At 44.1% G+C, this 18,303-nt stretch overlaps 1 long non-coding RNA gene across 1 annotated transcript in view; it reads right to left on the reverse strand.

The window, feature by feature from the left end:
* LOC116092324 overlaps window positions 1-14,076 on the reverse strand; it is a 28,389-nt gene extending 14,313 nt beyond the window's left edge. Inside the window, exon 1 of the long non-coding RNA XR_004119206.1 lies at window positions 13,987-14,076. This is a non-coding gene — a long non-coding RNA (uncharacterized LOC116092324). The remainder of the gene's footprint in view (window positions 1-13,986) is intronic.
* Between the last annotated feature and the right edge of the window lie 4,227 nt (window positions 14,077-18,303).

Below are 18,303 nucleotides of genomic sequence, written 5' to 3' on the forward strand. Positions count from 1 at the left end.
CATGACACATTAGCTTCATGACAACCTAGCAAATGAGTCATCAATCCCACTCCACCAATCAAGATTTTTTTTGAGAAAGGATCTCCTGTGGTCCAGCAGAAGCTGAGCTTGAACTGCTAATTCTCCTTCCTCTAACCTCCCTCCCAGGGACCACGTCCAGCTTCCTGACAGTAATGCTCCCATTGGCTGGACTGATATGGACCTCTATCTTTAATTGTACCTCTAATCTTTACCATAGAAAACTCTGGAATAACACTTCTTGTATTCCGTCCACAGAGAAGGATTACACACCGTTCTCCTTTTGTGGCAGACAGAAGCTCTCAAGCACAGGAGATTGTATGACTCATTCAGTAAGTCAATAACAGACACAGGACAAAAACATTTCCTAACAGTTGATCCGGTATTGCTTCCATTCGGCATTTTCCTTGCATCAAAAAGACGCAAACTCACAGGGAACCACATTTTCTTTGTTCTTTCTCCCTTCTAGTCAACAATAGAATACTTCATTCCCCTGGGGCTGGAGCCCACCATTCATCCTGAGATTACCAAATTATGGTGACCAGACAAAGAGCCTTTAACTTTGCATAGACTGGTATCATTAGTCTATCTACCACCCCTGATCAGCATTGAGATCACTACTCTTATTCTGTACCATAGAATCTATAGGCTTTCTGGAGTGTTGGCAGTGTCCAACAAAGAAAGGTAACAAGAGCAGCTTCCAGCAAAGGATATCTATAACTTTTAGCAAGAATGACTCCCTGTGTGATGAAATAAAGCCAGCAAACATTGAGTACTCAAGAACTAATCTCCTGTCAGAGTTGCATGGGAAATCTTGACTTTGAAAAATTATCAAAGACTCACACAGAAAACAGAATGCTCTATCATGCTCTCTATGACAAGAACCTACCCACACAGACCCAGCCTGCTGTCCTTGGAAAGATGGCTAAGTCTTCACCATTCAAAACTTTCAAACCTGGAACCAGCAACATCTGAGGGTTCTTCTCCAGCCTAGGTCCTTGTAACCTCTTAGTCACTGTGATATAGACAGCCAGCCAAAGAGTTGTTTCCATTGTCTGGGATTCTCTCTCTCTCTCTCTCTCTCTCTCTCTCTCTCATACACACACACATCCATGCAGGCTCCCTACACCTGCCTCCAAGAAGAAAGATCAGTACTCCATGAAGACAGACAGAGAAAACAATCATGTCTCACCTTTTACCTGAACTAGAAAACACCCTATCATTCTCCCTCTTTTGGGCCCAGGCCTTATAATTCACCCAAGAGCATTACAGGAAATACTCAGTTAGGGAACTCTGAATTAATTTAAGAAGGAAGATACTGAGGCAGGATATAAAGAGGTGGAAATTAAGGGAGCAGAAGTTGGAAAGAAGCATTTTACTAATTGAATGAGAATGTCCCCCACAGGCCCCTGTTACCCAGTTGGTGGTGCTGTTTGGGAAGGTCTGGGAAGGGTGGTCTTTCTGGAGGAAGGACATCACTAGGGTTGGGTTTGAGGTTTCAAAGCATCTCACCATTCCCAGTGATCTGGCTTCCTGCTTCAAGACATGAGTGCTTAGCTTTCTGATCCTGCCTCCTTTCTGCTGCCTGCTGCTTGCTGTTATGTTTCTCCCATCATCATTTAACCTTTTGAAACTAAGCCAAAATAAACTCTGGGTTTCATAAGTTGCCTTGGAATGATGTCATACCACCGCAACAGTAAAGTAACTGACACAGTCTAGAATCTGGTTAAACAGTAAAGTAACTAACACAGTCTAGAATCTGGTTAAGTTTCTGCTGACTGAGAGTTGGAAGCTACTTCAGCAGCACTAGCAAAATCAAGACAAAAGATAGAAGCCTTCAAAGACAATAGCTAGATGATTGACAAGTAGGTGCTCTCTAGATAGAGCGATTGCTAGGACACTTAGATACAATTTTCTCTCAAGAAGGTCACATCCTACCTTGGATGAGTGTTTACATTTTCATAAGTCTCTCTTCCAATCTCTCAGTCACTTACTCTCTTGCTCCCTCTCTAACAATGCCAGTATTTAAATCTGAAGCAGTCACTCTCCCTGTGTCTTCTTAAAAACCAGGCCAACTTTGCTTTACTTGGAAGTGTCCTGAGTCCTCTTCTGCAGCCTAGCCAGGTTCCAGCTTTACCCAAGTGGAGATCCCCGACTGGATCCTAAGCTCTCTCCAGCCCCTGCCCTCAATGCTTTCTACTGCCCTCTTCTTCCCACTCCATTCTTGGGGGGTCTCTCTAACTTAAAGAGTACATAGTATCATGCAATCCTGCTTTCTAATTAATGCTATAGCAACTATGTATAGTGCAACCATGTAGACCTTCCAATGGTATTCACGGTAGAGAGAAGTTGAAAAAAAAAGAACAAAGTACAATGGCCAGGAAGAAGGCTGGACCAGAGAAGCAACTACCTAGCACAGCTCTCAGCATAGTACCAAAGTCTTCCCAGGGCCTAGAGCCAAAAGCAGGCTGCAAACATCACATGGTATTCAGCAGCGGGAAGCCAGGGTATCCACAGTAGTATAAATCCAGAAGCAGACGGGACAAGCAGGCCCTAGGGCTAGATGCCACATTCAAGACTGTCTAAGGACTTTGAGTTCTGAATCTACTCTCTGGCAAAGAAAATAAAAGGCTAAGAGATTAAAAAGAGAAAGGGTGGAGAGAGAAAATAAACTTGGTTTTGTCTTTTCACAAAGAAACCCTTCAAAAAATGAGCCAGCAAAGCCCTCCCAACTTGCTGGGTGCCAGGCAGAAGGCTGAGACACCAGCCCTAGAAGAAGAACAAACGGACTTTCCTTCTCTGGGCTGAGCATTTGAAGTTACCCATTTTGTCAACATCATTCTGTGTACCAACCTACCTGCTAAAAAGGGACCACCGTATCTACCCATATCTATGCGGATGACTGGCACACAAAACACTCTCACAAGCTCTTCTCAAAGTCTGGAAGGAAAAGGAAAAGATGAAGACTTCCTCCCTCCCTGTATTCCTATCCTGCCACTGTGTCTTAGAATCTGTCTCTTTGAATGGCTTTGAAGTTTTCAACTTTTACCATCTGGGTCTATGCCTTATTAATTTAAAAAAAAAAAAAAACCATAAGCAGCCTCTCTGCCATGCCAACTCACTTCTTAATAACCTCGTAAGGTTTTTTTTTTTTTCTGAAAGCATTTACCATTCACTATTTTCCCACTCTGAAACTCTGTATCTCTCTTCTGTCCATCTTGTCAAACAGGCACTCATTCAAAACCATCTACAGCCTGGCCTTTCTATGTCGGTGGCCTTTCTAAGCCTGGTAAAGAAAAGGAAATATTCTGGCAGCCTCTAGTCTTTAAGAACCCAATGAGTAAAGACTGCCAACATCTCCTTGATAGAACGTCTAGAGAGATCATAAAAAAAAAGGGCTTCCATAAGTCCAACCAAGAAGTTTAAAACTTCTTCAAGGTTTTGATAAAGCAGGGTCAATGTTGCTAAGGAGAAAGAGCTAATCCTGCACTAGAACCATCATTTTCAGGTGAGGACTTCCGATGCCTGCTTTTGATGTTCTTGTATTGCCACAGACTAATTGCAAAGCAGACCAGAAACCAATACTTCTTACAGTGGTTCTAAAATGTTCCAATTAGTTACAATACTTCAGGCTGAAGGTGCAACACCAAATAGGAAATGGCCAGGGTGCTCATGGGATGGCTTGCATCCAGACTGACCAGCTACTGCCCATGTTTTTACCTCAAGGAACTCTGTCCCTCTCTCTCTCTCCACATTTCTGGGTCTTGAGCTGCTGTTGCCACCTGATGAGAGCCTCTTGGATGTGTCTGACATAACCTTTCTCCTCTCCCACCTTATATAAACTCAGATTTTTGTCTGTTCACTGCTCTAAGCAGGAGCTGAGCCAGGCACCTTCCTTTCCATCAAAACCAGCTTCCTTCTCAAAGACCCCTTAGCATCAGTACCAGCTCATCTCTTTCAGTCTTCCCATCTAGACTTCCCGCGTCCCCTTCTCCACTGTCTTCCTATCCTGCCACTGGGTTTTAGCATCTGTCTCTTTGAATGGCTTTGAAGATTTTTTTTGAAGGTCAATTTTTATCATCTGGCTCTATGCCCCATTAATTTCAAAAAACAAACAAACAAACAAACAACAAAAAATGTAAGTAGCCTCTCCACCATGCCAACTCACTTTTTACTAACCTCATAAGGTATTTTTTTTTCTGAAATCACTATTATTTTCCCACTCGTGAAATTCCATCTTGTCTAATAGGCCCTTATTCATCTGCAGCCTGGCCTTTCTATGCCTATGCTATATTCCTTGTACCACATCCTAGCCAGGGACCCCTATTCTAGTCAATCTACTTCTCATGTCAGTGTCCCTGTTCAAACTGTCCTCCATCTCAGCAAACACAGGTCTCATTCATGACATGATTCCTTTGACCAAATCGGAGGCAGATAGTCACTGCTTTGTAAGGACCATGCTACACACGGTAAAATCACAAGAACCAGACAGGCCTATGGTTTTTGGTTTTTGGTTTTTGGGTTTTGTTTTGTTTTTTTTTTGTTTTGTTTTGTTTTTTTTTTTTGTTTTGTTTTTGGGTTTTTTTTTTCCCTTGTGGATTTACTGGTCTAGTGTTACAACAGTTAGCTAACCTCCTGAGAAAAGATAGGTTCCTTCTCTCAGACCTTATAATTTTAAAATCCCAAATAGAGAGAATATTTATTTAAAATAAACCTTAGCTGGTGCTGTGGAGTATACTCATAGTCCTAGCACTCCAGGGGCAGAGACAGAAGGACCCCCTTCATGGTCAAGGTCAACATGAGCTACATAGTGAGTTCAAGGCCAGCCAAGGTAACAGAGTGAGAGCTTGTCATACAAACACACACACACACACACACACACACACACACATACACACAGCACCATTCCTTTTTAAGGTTTGTAAGTTGAATGAATATTCTTCTAATTGCTTTAGAAATAGATTTCCAAATGTAAAATAGCATCAAAGAGAGAATTTCAAATCCCAAAGTCGCACCACTGCCTTCTAGGAGTCTTTATAAACTATCCGTCTCAGATTCCCATGCCTCACAGCACGAGACCCTTGGTGTTTCCCTTGCTATGCTCTCTTATTTTTGCATGTGATTGTTTCTGCCCTCCAAACAGTCAGACTCTAGAAACACACAGCTTTGCTTTGGGTTTCTTCTGTGGGCCTTGCAACAGTGAGCAGCAGCTAAGCGTCCCACGTGTGCCAGAACAGATAAAAGGGTGCCCAGACTCAAATGTTCACACTCACAAATGTCTGTATACTTTAAGCCCCCTGTAATCCAAGCAGGCTTAAGCTCAATATCCATTCGCAACTGGAAGAAAACGTGACCCTTGACAGCCATCTTCCCAGTATGTTGTGCCCATGGTCAAAAGAGGGGTGGACAACACGAAGCAGAAGAGGAGTGTTAACTCACATGTGAACTCCATTAGATAGAGTCATTCATTTCTACCTCTAAGTAATGTTTCATCATTTGGACCTCAAATGAACCTGTCACCAGACATCATGAGAGCTTTTAGAGCCAAATCCCCAGAAGCTTTCTGCATGACTCTGTTTCTGACGACTATTTTTAGTGTAATAACACCGCCTCTGCTTCTGTGACATTTCCCAGAACAATCGTAAATCTGAGATCAGACAGAAGGGAATTTTGTTTGGATTTAAACTTGGGCAATGAGAGGGTCAAGATCAGCCATATTTTGGATATGGAAGTCCCATGGTCAAGGCTCAGGTGATCTCCAAGGAGTCAAATGAACAGCTGACCTAGAAGAGTAAATTGGAACAACAACAAAAAACCAACAGAAAAAAAAGGTAGGGCAGGAGAAACAGCTGAGTGAAACACTTGCCTTGCAAACACAATGGCCTGAGTTCAATCTCCAGAACCTATCTAAAACAAAGCCAAGCATCATGTCACGTGGTTGCAATCCCAGCACTGGGGAAGCAGAAACAGGCAGATCCCCCAAGGTTCTCTGGTAGCCACCCTAGCTTACTTGGCAAGCTCCATCCAGGGAGATACCCTGTCACAAAATGAGGTGATGGTGATGGCAGACACCTAATAGAATTTGCACATTTTTAATGAATTACCAAATACACAATATAGTTACCTATAGAAAATTTGGATATCATTTTGACTACCTCTAATTACTGAGTCATTCTGTACCAACAAAAAGATTGTGTGTGTGTGTGTGTGTGTGTGTGTGTGTTGTGCACTCACCAGAAGTTGGCATCAACTGTGTTCTTCAATCACACACCGTCTTGTTCTTTAAGGCAGAGTCTGCTAGTGAACGTGAGGCTTGCCAGGCTTGCCAGTCTTGCCAGTCTGGCTGGACTGACTGACCAGGAATCCCTCAGGATCTTCTTGTCTCTGCCTTCCCAGTGCTGAGACAGCAGATACATCTAAGTTATAGCTTTTTTTTTAATGTGGCTCTTAGGGGATCAAATTCATATCCTCACACTTGTACAGCAAATGCTTTGACAAATATCACCTCTCCCAGCTCCTTGAATTTTTTTTTAAAAGTATCAATTCTCTACTGGAATTATGACTACACTCTGTGCTTTTGCCTCATGGTGATGGCTACTCCGATACTGCAGTTTTAATAATGCTGTAAAAACACACGTTAAATTTAACAAAGTTCATCTGCGGAATAAGAAATGTTCTAGAATCCCAAGCCCAGGCAGCACTCTAGACAGATGGTGGTTCAGAATGTCCCTTCCTATAATGACTGTGGGCTGAATTTACGGCCAAAAAATAAGAAATAAACTAAGACATACAGAGGTTTACCCAGTTGGTACAGTTGGCACTTGCCTTATTTGGGCATCTTTAAGCCTGAAGTTGGTTAGCAGTGCAGCTGCTGTGGTTGGCCAAGCCTTGGTTGCTTGTTTACTAGGGTATATTCTTCAATTAGATTTTAATCTCTTTCCAACCCAGGTTAAGTTGCTGTTCTCTACACAGGGGGCCCTTCATCACCCAAGTACAGATACAGGTTTTCACAAGCAGCAAGCCAGATTCTTTTCAATGGAAAATAATGTTTTCAAGGCCCTATACTGGCATTCATTCTTCAAGGGAAATCTCATATAACCCAAAAAGGGGGGGAGGGTCCCAAGAATGGGAAATTGTGCTGGGTAGGCTTGCTCTGGTCTTCTCGCTGCTCGAAACAACTTTCAAAGACAGGACTTATCACCGTAACTGTTAACCATGAGGAAGCCAAGTTGTAAAACCAGAAAGCCTCATGCCTCCCACAGTCAGGATATTACAGGGTAATGTGAGGCTGGGGCTCCTGGCTGCTCTAGGTCAACATCATGAAGGCCAATGTCAGGCTGAGGTGTAATTGAAAAGGTGCCAATCTCCAGAGATTGTTACCCAGGATCCTGTGTGATGGAGAACACATAACAAGAGGGAAAGCCTATTTCTACCATCGCCATAGAAAGACACACCCAGCACTTTCAGATTCTGAGATCCACAGACTTGACTGTAAACTGAGCAACATTTGGTGGTTGTCAGAGAGAGTCCAGAAACTTCACACTCATTAGGACTAGGGAAAGCGAATGAAGATATATAAGCCAGGCGGACTGTTGGGTGGCGATGGTTCAAACATTCCTGTTGCCTCAGCCTACTGAGTATCTGAGGCACATGCCACCATGCCCACATAAATGTCTTCATTCAAATTCTTGAACATCCTTATATATATACCATTTGCAGCTCCTTCCTCAGAGGTTCTGGAACTATCTGGAAACAAAACCTCCCATTTTATACATAAAGAGAATGTTGGTCATCCATGGAAGGCAAAGGCAAAGTAGATGAGCCGCCATGATCTTTCACTTCTGCAGCACGGATTCAGGGATATCGTTTGTTGACCACAGATGCGGTAGCCAGGGGTCTGGACATCCCCGAAGGGGACTGGAGTGTTTGGCTCTACCCTCTTAATGGCCCTAAGACGCTCATTCAGCATGTGGACAGAATGACCAGGGGACTGAATGAAAGAGGGTTCAAGTTGCTCATCCTGCTCCCTGACAACCTGAATTTCCTTCTTTATCAGAAGAAATACAAGGTTCCACTGAATCAGTTTGACTTTTTCATGTCAAAATGTTCTGACATTTGGTTTCAGCTGGGAAAGCTGACTTAAAAGAACTACTTTCTCTTAAGTCAGCCCAGGAGTCATACACATCTTATATACACTCATGTGATCCCGCTCCCTGAAGCATATCTTTTGTGGGAAATTTTTAAATTTAAACATAAAAAGTAAAGGGTTGGCAGTGGATTCTACTACCAGGAAAAAAAGAAAGTGGGGATCCTAAGATCTATAATGCATCAGCAGGAAGACAGCAGACAACAGGCAGTTCGCATGAAGGCAGTAGCCTTCACCAGGACTAACTTTGCCCTCCCTACCACACACCTTAAATAGTAACGTTAACCATCTTGCTTTTAGGATATTTTTGTCTATGAAGCTGATATTTTAATTTTAGATATTTTCCACAAAACAAAACAAAAATATTAAAACAGAAAGAAAAGAAACCAAGGTAGCTAAGAAAACAGCCAGCCCAACTCAAAGATATTTGCTAATTTCACCAAGAAATCAGAACTCAGATTTAAATCCCAGAGCTGTCTACAACTTCAGCCTCAGTTTATTCATCTGTTAAGTGGCGCTAGTGGTAACACCTACACTGTTAAGATATAAAAAGATGATATGCATAAAAGGAAGCAGAAATCAGAGTGCCATCAGGAGACAGAAATGATACAACAGTATGAGCAAAGGTTTACTGCAAGCACTTCTTAAATATCCGCAAGGAATTATTGCTACATGGGAATAAAAGACAACTATGAAGAGTCGTCTAGGTCTAAAGAGAACTTGAGGAACAAGCCTGACTTCCTCCATGGTGGAGATTCCCCTGGAGAAGATGAGGCTGTGGCTGAAGATGATGGAAAATTGCCCAGGGCTGACCACCAGGCAACATCACCACAGTAGAACATCACCGAGCAAGAACGGTTTTCCTCTACTGCTGCCAGGATGCCATACCAGGGGGCCACTGTCTGGCTTGCCTGGATTGATGGGCACCCATAGGTATCCATGAGCTACTGGTCACAGCACAGCTCAGAAGCAAGAGACAAAACCCATGCAGGGCTACTAATGTCTGTTGTGCATGATTTAAATGAATAAAGATTCCAGTAACACAAGAAAGGGAATGACTGGGGGGGACTTGAAGTAGAGTTTTTATAAGTTGGCAAGTGACTCGGGAAGATGGCTGTTGTCATCATGCCACTGTTGCTACAGGCTCCTGACACCAACGCGGAACGTGGCGGTGTAGCCAAGACCTGGTGCCCTACCTCCACCTAGCCTGAATTTTCCCCTATCTTCTAAACCTGTAGATGGGCACAGAGTGTTCGGAAAGTGGTAACAGGTACCCACAGAAGGCTGAGACCTGATCCCCCTTACTAAGCTAATGTGTACTCAAGGAAAGCATCCATAATATGTTCTGCCGTGAATCAGCGGGTCCTTCCAAAGCAGAGGCTGTGAGTGCCATGCTGTTTTCAATCACAGATTCTGAAAGGTATTACTCCCCCCACAAAAATCAACTAAATATAAAACCCATTCTCTGACTCCCACCTTCCCTGAGTGGTCCTTGTGTCTGCTTCAAATAACACGGAAAAATAAAACAAAGGCAACTTCCAAGCACTCTCCCTAAACACAGAAACAGACACTCACCTTTCACCTAGAGGGATTCGACTCAGATAGATGCTTCAAACTGGGTAATAGCCATGGATTGACAGCATCCGGGACAAGCTGCAGATGTTTCTTTTTTAAAATCTGATGCTGTCAGACATCTCCAGCACTGTCCAGCTTGTATACTGCAGGTAGACTGGGATAACCCCTTGAGATACTTTTCCGTCCCCAGATCCCATCAGGAAGAGGGTGTGTGTCAAAACTTGAGATAAAGCTGACAGAGGGTTACATGTTGAAGACCCTGAGGGCCTAATATTTCCAGTCTCAGAATGTGTCAGAGAATAGTCCTGGCAAGAGCTTCAGGAGTCCTTAGTAGGAAGCCACCACCGACCATGTGGGAGCCAGCAAGAACCCATCATTATTGGATAAGGAGTCCAAAGACCGGAATAACCAAGAGATGATGACATTCTGAAATAAAGCAATGGAGTATTGGTCCAGGAATTCCATTTGAGGAAGAAAACAAGGGACCTCCAATTTGGCTGTCTGATGGGCAGGAAAAGGGGAGCATACTTGAGCTAGTATGTACAGCTGAGCTCTGGAGATGCTGCACTAGAGCCCCTTTTCCATCAGCAGCTTTTGTGTTCCTGATTTCTTCTGAATGAACACATCCTAACTCTTCTGCCTCAAAATTGTCCCTCCTCAACTGAGGACATACTTTCCTTGTTCAGGGTAATGCTATCAGGTAGTTGACAAGACTTGTGAGCAGGTGGTCGAGAAGAGCTGGTCTTCAAGCTTTGGTGGAGTGTTCTAGAATCTCAACGCTCTACAGCAAGCAGGAGTGACTTTGCAGAGTCTGTACCTTATACGTAAACATGAGCATATCTAATTCAGCCATCTGATCCTTCAATCGAGGTTTCCAGGGCTCACTGTGGTTGTGGAAATAAACTGAGAACCAGCTAAGAAGTGGGTCTGACATTCCCCACACCCCTCAGCAGGCCTAGGCTGCAGCTACCTTAGCAAAGTCTGCAGATATTCATGCCTAGGAGGCTTGGAGTGTGTGTGTGGGGGGGGGTATGGGTGTGTGTGTGTGTGTTCTGCAGCCAAGAAGCCATAAAAAATGTCTCCCATGGATAGAAGATAGGGCAGAGCTAGGAAAAGAGCCAAGCTTTATACAAAGATCATAGTCCCACAAAACCAAAGAGTTTCTTCCCCAAATGCACCCAGCCTCCATTTCATCTGGTCTATCCCAATTCTTTGGATATTAACAAGAGGGACAACGTTAGCATATTAGAAAATGAATGGACAGTTTTTAAAACAAAAATGTGTGTCTTCGTCCCTCTGTAGTGTCCATACTTATGGGGTGTCAGCATTGATTGTCAACTTGATGGGACCTAGAATCACATAGGACAATTCTCTGGGCACCCCTGTGAGGAATCATCTACATTGGAGTAACTAAACTGTGAAGACACACCCTAACTGAGTAGCACCCTCCATCGTCTGGGCTGGGGCCTTGAATGGAATAAGAAGGAGAAGGTGCATTAAACACTAACACCCATCTCCCCCTGTTTCTTTGCAGTAGATGTAATATGACCAGCTGCGTCAGGATCCTGCGCTCATGACTACCACACCCTGATAGACTGTGCCCCAGAGCTGTGAGCCAACATAAGCCTCCCTTGCTTAAGTAGCTCTTGTTGGGGTGTTTCATCACAGTAACTTGTAACTGATTAAGAACTAAAGCTATGTGGGCTTTTTACCTGCTGCAACATTTCTATTTGTTTAATTTCTCTTTCTTTTTCTGTAGTAAATTGCCACTGCATAGCTCAGCTGGCTGGAACTATGTACACTAAGCTGTCCTGGGACTCACAGAGATCAGCCTGCCTCTGCGTCTGGCACACTAGGGTTGAAGGCAAGAGACACTATGCCTGGTGACAAGAACTATTTTAAGGAGGGATTTATTTTTGATTATAGTTTTATGGAATATGGTTCATCATGATGCAGAAGGCATCTGCATGGCTTTTCTTCATTTGCTTTTCACCTAGCATACAAAGTAACAGGTCTACCATGGTTTTCCACACTTACTCAGTTTTTAGTTGTCTCCTCTCCCTCCACTCCCCTGAGCCCCAATCCCCAACTTAAATGACTTCTGTAAGGAAATGGCTGAACTGGACGTTATGTTAAGCTAGGTGGCTTTTAAGAATGAGATTTTACTTTGAAACAAAGAGAACACAAAGATTTCTTTGTTGTGGGGGTAGTTTGTTTTCATTGCTGATTTCTTTTTTTTTTTTTTTTTTTTTTTTTTTTTTTTTTTTTTTTGGTTTTTCGAGACAGGGTTTCTCTGTATAGCCCTGGCTGTCCTGGAGCTCACCCTGTAGACCAGGCTGGCCTCAAACTCAGAAATCCGCCTGCCTCTGCCCACCAAGTGCTGGGATTAAAGGCGTGCGCCACCACGCCCGGCTTATTGTTGATTTCTTTAAGTCAAGGTCATTTCTTCATTTTTTTTATTTTTGAGATTATGAAATAATTACAATATTTCTCCTTTCCCTTTCCTCCCTCTAAACCCTCCCATATGCCAAACACCCTTCCTTGGCTTCCTTCAAATCCATGGCCCCCTTTTTCACTAATTGTTATTGTACGCTTATATACATAGGCACACACACATACATACACACCTAAAGATAACCCACTTGGTGGGTATGATGCTGCCTGTATGTATGTTTTCAGGGCTGACCACTGGGCAGAGGACAGCTAATTCACAGTCTAACAACCTAACATAGGAAACAGGCTGGAGACTTTTCTGCCCTCTTTTGTCCCTAGCAAAGCTGCCTGTCAACTTCTTTGAAACTTACTGGTATGTGTCCAATGGAAGAAGTATACCCTACCTACACTGTGTTCAAATCCTCCTCCTGTCCACTCTCCTCTTGCCCCTGCCTAGCTCAAGCCTTGGGGCTCATAATCAGCACTGACACCAGCTGGACCTGGCTGCCCACCTAAATCCACGTAGCTGGCTCCAAAGATTGGGGTCCTGGAAAAACCAAAGAGGTCAATGGGGCTTGCTAATGAAAAAGAAGAGATCATGACAAGCTCCCTACAGTCAAGCTGAGCTGAATCCCGAGTGGAACTGAAGGGATGGGCTCCTGAATAAAGCAGATGCCAGATACGGGTGTTTTCTCTCCTGATCTGCACTTGAGGACACGTTAGAGAATTGTTTGGTCTTAGGCTGTGGAAAAGTAGAAACCATCGCAGATTCTAAAGTCATAAGTTAGAATGTGTGTCTAGACTGAACAGTAGCTCACTGAAGCTCTGATGATGGGGTCACAATGGCAATCAGCTCAAGCTGCAGACTCACCTGGAAAACTTTCAAAATGCCCTTCTTAGAATCAATTGGCTTAGTTGTCCTAGAAAGTCAAGTGCTACCAGGTGAATATACTAGGGAGCTGATTGACAGCTTTGAGTTAGAAAGAGACAATCTAGAGCTGTGTTTTTCAACCTCCCAATGCTTCAACCCTTCAATACAGTTCCCTCATGTTGTGGTGACCCCCAGCCATAAAATATTTCACTAATACTTCATAACTGTAATTTTGCTACTGTTAAAAGTTGTAACATAAATATTTGATCTGCAGGATAGCTGCGGGTCTAGATTCATGATTCTGGAATAATTAGCCTGCATGGGAATCTTGGACAAAAAAAGAATGCTGTGTTAGAGTAGATGGTTGTCCCTCTCTCTCAGAAGACAGATAAATCTTTGTTAGAACTGAGAATCGGCTTCTTTCTCAAGCTCCTAGGTGATATGGCCACTGCTGTCAGAGTGAAGCTGGCGAAGCCAGGAAGCATCCCAGCGCTGCTGGGGTGGGAGTTGGAGACCTGATCTAGGCTGTGTGGTGGTCCATGGATCTCCGTTCAGTGATGTGAAGGTGCATCAGCTAGTGCATAGGCCTAGGGATGTAATTGTGAGCAACCTCACTCAGCACAGGGATGGAACACAATGGTAGAGCATGTGTGGCCTCTCTCTGTCTCACACAGCTAGATGGCAGCTGTTGATTTTTGGTACAAATTGGTGCTCTCTAGACAACCTTTGTGAGCTCAGTCTACCCTGATTTGGGAACATTTGACATTCCACTCTGAAAGCACTTTCTGGGTTTCTCCGATCTTGGCTGGGCTTTCCTTCCATTTACAAACTTCCATCCTATACTGTTCAGCCAACTTGCTTCTCCTGCCAGCATCTGAACAGGAGACTGTAGGCTGTCATCATGGAAAGAAACATAAGGTCAGCGTTAAGTTACTACACGAACCGTGGTGAATTCCAGCAAAATTACACGGTATGAGAATCCGACTCCTGTCGTCATATGGTTCTTGCTGAGATCGGCTCTGTGTGGAATTTCTATTTAAGAACAGAATGTTCTGTTTAGAACACTGAGCCATTCCTTCCTCAAAGAAGCCCCAACTAAATATCTCCCTAGCTATTTAGATAGGACCCCAACATCACTACCTCAATCCAGGACAGCGCTTGCAAGCCCAAGCCAGTCAGCACATGCTTGAAGCAAAAAACATATTTTCAAGAAAAAATTAGTCACAATGATGTAACAGGATAGAGTGGAATCCAGCCAGGGGGTTAGGTCACAGAGTCATGCCAGATAAACTGTGGTTCTAGGCTCAAAGAGCTCCAGAGCCCATCTGGCAAGCTGCTGCACCAGGGTGAGAGGTAAATTGGACACCTTCCCCAGACTAACCCAACAGACTTTGTTTTTTAATTTGTTAGCCCTAAGCTAAGAAATCACTAAGAATAGATATTATTGATTTCCTGTCATTGTCAAAATTCTTACTTTATTGAGAAAACCGGGGTCCAATAAAACGCAGAGCCTCCCCCCATGACCCTATCCTGAGCAGCTTATCTTATAAGGACAGCCACATCTGGGAGGCTCTGAATGGGGCTTAGTTCATTCATCCATAACATCCATCTTTGCCAGGCTCTGACCAGGCAGATATGATAATGTGTCTTCATCCTCGGACAGCTCAGCAACAAAGACAAGAAGAAATTTTGCCAGGGATTGTCAAGATCGAGTCTTATAAGTAAGGGGGTGGATCTGGTGGCCACAATCCCAACCTTGTGACTATGTGAGTGACTAAGGCAGGAGGATACTAAGTTCAACTCTAACCTGGGCTACAGAGTAAGTTTGAGGCCAGCACGTGCAACTTGAAAATCAAAAATAGAAGAGGACTGAAGACTTAGGGCAGTGGGAAGGCCCTGGGTGCAACCTCTTAGAACAAAAGATACTAAGAATAAACAGGGACTAGCCACATAGCCTGGTGGGTGAGCAAGGTCCTGGGTTCGATTCCCAGGACCACAACATAAATAAACAATGAATAAATGATTGGCCTTTAATGCACCTGGCAGTTATCAGTCCCTGTGATCAGCAGGCAAGAATGAAAAAGAGTATGACAATTACACTGCTTTAATTTTTCAGAATTAAGCATGAACAGGAAAAACCCTTTACCACAAAAGTATTTTTATTGTTGTTGTTTTTTGTTTTGTTTAAATCCTGCATGCAAAAGTCCAAGGCTCTGACTCTGTTTAGGTCACAGTCTCCCTGGCAAGTTGGTTGAATAACATTCCCCTCACTCTCTTATCCCCAAAACACCAGAGCAGACGCAGAAGCAGCAGGAAGGTAAGAAGAGGTCAGAAGAAGTGGGCAGGGGCTTCAGGTCCTGAGTGACAGCTGGTATTCTGCAGGGCTTATTATCCATCTGCTACTATTCTGAGAATTTTCTATATATTTATCAGTTCTCACAATTGCACTGGAAAATGATTACTGACTCCAGCCTCAACTTGAAGGAGAAACACACAGAAAAGCTGTGGAGCCTCCTCAGGGTCACACAGCCAGTCAGTGGCATGATGAGGAAATGATGGGAGTCTGTGCAAAGGGCCTTGGTAGCCTAGCTTTCCCGGTGGCTCCCATGTGCCATGTGACAGCATGAGCCACATGGGACATCACAGGAGCTTTGGGCTGGAAACTCCTGAAGCCTGGCCCTCCCTATGGTATGAGATTGGCTAAATTACTTAATCCCTCGTGTTGCAATGCTTTATTTAGTAAAAGATTCTAGCAGTGTCTTTCCAAATTATTGGAGACACTAAATGGAAAAAAAAATAGCATTTATCTGGAATTTCATGCAAGGTAACAGCAACTTTGTTTCATGCCATGGTTCAAGGAAGTTCAGCCAAGGAGTTTACAGGCCATCCACACACTGCACAGAGCCAGGAAGATTCACAGTAGTCCTGACGCATCCGTGCTCAGAGGTGAACGCCAGACATTTTCTTAGTTTTCATAGCTTCTGGTTAACACAGAACAACTTGCTTTGAAATACTGAAAAATGTTGCAGCCACGAATCAGACCAAGGACACAGGTGGCCTGTCTTATCCTAGCTGTAAGAAAACTGGAAAAGCTGCAAACTCGAGGGTGACCGAAGCCTCTTACTAAGAACAGAATCCTGACCAGAGACTGAGTAACCGTTAAAGCTATAGAGGCAGAGGCAGTCACACACAAGCATGCATGCATGTGTAGTGTGCAAAGGGAAGGGCTACTTAGCACTTCACACAGAAATCCTAAACCGATGATCGAGCACCCTTCTCCTGCTTGAATCAAGAACTAAGAGCCTGGCCTGGGCTCCTCTGACAAGCTTGGTTTCCTTTATCAGCTTTCTCAGTACCTCAGAAGGCTGCAGTAAAGAATTCTGAACCTTCCCAAACAGCCTTGGAGTACTCTTACTTTAAGTTCTACACGGTTAAAAACCATACAGAATACGTGCTTTTGACTGGAGAGCTGGCATACAGTTTTCATCAGGATCATATAAAGTCTGTGCATAGCCCTAAGAATACTTATTTTAAGAGCTATTATTCTCAGGCAGGCACAGTGCTGGCACCTGAACGCACAATCCTTGAGAGACTGAGGAAAGAGGATAGTTTCACTTTCAAGGCCAACCTGGGCTACATGGTGATACTCTAGCCCGGCCTGAGTTATAAATTCAAATTTTGCCTTTACAAGGTGGGGTGAGGGGATGAATCTTGTTCTCTACAGTACAATGGTCAAAATCAGTATATGATACACATATAGAAAACAAAAGAAGACCTAAAACGTTTTCAATATAAACTTTACCTGCCCGAGGCAGACAAATTGGGGGCTGGCTGCTGAATTAATTGCTTAAAGAGAGCAACACGCACACACCAATAGGAAAGCCCACATTCTGCCCAGGTGTTCTTCTCAGTATTTCCTGGCTTATGTGTGTCTAGCGTGAGTATTGGTAGGTAGCTCGCTCTGTGCCTCTGTTCCTTCTAAGCACTTCACTTAGAGCCTGGCGATAGAAACATGAGACATCAGAGAAGTACGTCGTCGTTCTGTGCAATCCGGTAATGATCTACAGTGGCCATACTTTTTGGTTTTGAAGGGTTTTAGTGTTAAACCAAAGTCAAAGGATGACTAGCACATAGCAGATAGATGGACTGGTAGGTAGTAAACACCCCTAAACCTGGCACCCAAAACAACCAGCAGAGATTGGAAGCCCCTTTAAAGCAGACTGCTGAAAATCAAAGTGGAGAGTTTAGGGCAGCGCAGGGTGTCCCCTCAGGTGAGGCTTCCAAGTGAAAGGACAGATAGCAACAACAAGAGGCGACATCATCAACTAGGGCACTCACAACAACCAGCAAACACAGGCTGGGGAAGTTGAGGCAGTCGCTGTGGTTCCGGCTACTCTTTATATCACGAGATGGGTAATAGTGAGCGCTGTTGGACGCAGTTTGCCCGAGGACTGTTCTCAAGGACATGATGGGCTGATTTTGGAGCATTATTTTGGAACTGATTTGCTCTCCCTCCCACCCCTAGTCACAGAGTCATGGAGACAGTCCATTCCCAGATAGGGGCCTTGAAGGTCACTGACACCAACGAGCTTGAGTCTGAAATGGGAGGGATGGGCAATCTGGCTTTCAAAGCCAGCTTCACAGTGAGCTCAACACATGATTTATCAGGATAGTCTACATTTCAGGTGCCGTGAAAAGACAAGATTTAGTATCAGACAGGCCTAGATGTTGAGACTGACAATCCCACTTCCAGCGTCTCGGAATTCAGCTTCCTCAGCCCAAAGTACAGGACGTGATGATGCCAATTGTGCTGGGTTTTTCTGCCGATGAATGAAATAATGTGCTCAACATGCCTGTGATGTTGCCAAGGATACAGGGGAAGTATGTGTTGAGGAGAAAGTAGGAAAGAATTCTCTTATCTTCTGGGAAACTCCTCCTGAGAAGGGATTGAGACTAAAAGGTTATCGAGCAGATAGTCCAGGGCTGAGCCACCTTCCTCCAGAGGGAGCTGAGGGCAGCTGAGCCCTCTCTGTGTACAGGAGAGACGTCTGCTGCTTCATCTGTAAGAACCCACCATTCCTCAAACCTCTCTGAGCTGGGGTCTTAACTGAAGGTGGTGATGGTTTGCTGTGTGGTTGGCCTCCAGGTTAGTCGCCTGACCCCACTTCATGTCTTGCCTCTGCTCCCTGTTCTGTTGTGATGTAAAAAGATGGAGAGTCTCAGCCACGTGCTACCCCTACTGTGGAGCCACCTGCCACCA

Source organism: Mastomys coucha, unplaced genomic scaffold (assembly GCF_008632895.1).
Source record: "Mastomys coucha isolate ucsf_1 unplaced genomic scaffold, UCSF_Mcou_1 pScaffold15, whole genome shotgun sequence".
NCBI classification, from domain to species: domain Eukaryota; kingdom Metazoa; phylum Chordata; class Mammalia; order Rodentia; family Muridae; genus Mastomys; species Mastomys coucha.